This window comes from Penaeus chinensis, chromosome 16 (assembly GCF_019202785.1).
Source record: "Penaeus chinensis breed Huanghai No. 1 chromosome 16, ASM1920278v2, whole genome shotgun sequence".
NCBI lineage: Eukaryota > Metazoa > Arthropoda > Malacostraca > Decapoda > Penaeidae > Penaeus > Penaeus chinensis.
In genome coordinates this window covers 2,448,468-2,450,967 of record NC_061834.1, presented here as the reverse complement: position 1 = coordinate 2,450,967, position 2,500 = coordinate 2,448,468, and positions in this window count along the sequence as shown.

Genomic DNA, 2,500 nt, shown 5'->3' with positions numbered 1-2,500 from the left:
CATCGTTTCTTGGCAACTTCTAATGTTTTTTACTGATGTAAACCCTTTAAATTTAATCGCCCCCCTAAGGAAGAATAGATCCATGCCCACTGTAATACAAGTTATTTATTGTATTTACACATAGATGGCTCTGCAAGTGCGATCACCAAGGGGTTAGTTATTGGGTTTTACTCTCACCTTTTTTACCCTTTTCCTCGATTCTTGGAAAGGGCTTTTCAGTTTTCTTTGTCATAAAGGTTATCGAATTTTAATAACAATTTAATAATCATAAAACAATAACAATAATATATACGATACCGGGTGGATTAATAAGAAAAACCCCCTTTTCCCCCCCCAATTCGGGGAATTTGGGAAATCAAATCGGTCACAAGGGCCCTACTGAAGACCTCCTGCCGTGGGTGGGCACATGCAGAGCCCTCTGAGTAACAAAATTCCCAAAAAACAAAAGGTACAAAAAATAAATCCGGTTCGTTCGGTTAATGCCTTAAAGAATAATTTATATCGGTTAGGGGATTTTTTTTTTTTTCACGTGATTCGTTTAAAAATCGAGACTAGTTTTTTTTTGATTGATTCTTTTTATAAATCTTATGTCGAATAGTAAAAAATTAGTGTTTTCCCACGGGCAAAGCTCTTAAATTTTTTCCTCATAAGCAATTAACCTAGGGGTGGAATAATAATTTTTGAAATGAAATTGATTAAACTTAACATATATGCATGTAGATACATACATCCATGCATTCATACACACAACACCCAATATTATACACATACATACATTTATCTATAAATGAATATATATTTATAGATATAAATATAAATATATATAAATATATATAATATATATTAAATGTGTATATAATTTACAATAATATATATAAATTAAATGCCTATATATATTTATGAATAAATATACATATATTTATATTATATATATATATATAAATTTAAATGTATATATATTTTAAAATAAATTTTGTTTATATCATATTCCAAAAGTGGTAAAATTTTATAAAATGATAAATAAATATCTTATAAATGTGTATAATAAATTTTGTGTGGTTTTGTGTGAATTATAGTATATATAGATTATTAAATACTATATCAAATGTGTAATAATTTATAAATGTATATATATACTTTTAAAGTATATTATATATGAATATTGGTGTGTGTGTGTATGATATTTATAAGTATTTTATAACATATAACTTTATATATGCACACCACACACACACACAGAATATAAAGAAAATGAAATTTTGTTTCCATCCTTACGCCCCCTTTTTTAATTAAAACCAATAATTAAATTTTATCCTTCCATTCGAAAATTTAATTAGACCTAACGCAGCGTCCTATTGAACACGTAGATACACAAAAGGGCGTACACGGGTATACAGAACGGAAGGGGGGGGGGCATGATTGTACACGTGTCGCATATTTAAAGGGTGTTTTTTTTTTTCCAGGAGGGCTTTGGGGGTTTGATTATTGTCGTCCATATTTAGAGATATTTATAATTGTTATTCGGGGGGGGGGTAACGAGTGGGTGGTTGTGTGTGGTGGTGCGTGGGCGTGGGTGGTGTGTGTGTGTGTGTGTGTGTGTAAAATGGCGATATATGTTTTTTATTTTTTGTGGGTTGTCTATTTCTTTTTTTTTTTTCCGGATTTATTGCATACTGCCTGTGCGTGCCCAGTATGTAGTCCCCCTTTAGCAAACCTGATGTGTCGTACCGCGTGTGCTTATTGATAAGAAATTTCTGCATGACACGAAAAAAGCCCCACGTCTTTTGGAAACATGACTTGGCGCCTTTGTAACACTGACAATCCCTTAAAAAGTGAAAATCCTATGACACCGACCCAAAGGGATAAGGCAGCTCAACCTTCTTGAATCACGTTCACACTCAACACAAGAATCATAACTGAATCGCTTCTGAATTATCATTTTTCGAAAAACTGCCCATGTTTGGCGTGTCTTCCCAACTCGAGAGGGGGGAAACGTGGTCGAAAGTAGAGATATATGGAAAGGTTGGGGGAATCGCAATATACGTTTCCCTTCCTCTCTTTCTCACCCCCCCCTCTCCTCTCTCTCTCCTTTTCCCTCCCCTCCCCTTTTCTTTCTCTCCCCCCCCTTCTCCCCTTTCCCCCGGGCTCCTCCCCCCCCTCTCTCTCTCTCTCTCTCTCACTTTCTCTCTCTCTCTCTCTCTCACTCTCCTTCTCTCCTTCCCCCCCCCCCCCCCCCCACCTCTCCCCCTCTCCCTATCCTCTCTCTCTCCTCCTCTCTCTTCTCTCTCAACCCCCCCCCACTCTCTCTCCTCTCTCTCCCCTCCCTTTCCCTCCCCTTCTCTCTTTCCCCCCCCCCCCTCTCTCTCCTCCTCTCGAGGGACAAAAGATGATATTAGGAGAGAAAAAAAAAAAAGCAACATTAACAAACTACAATAAAACTCCTCGTAATAACGAAAACAAAATCTCAGAACAACCTACACATTCCATGTTGCAAATACAA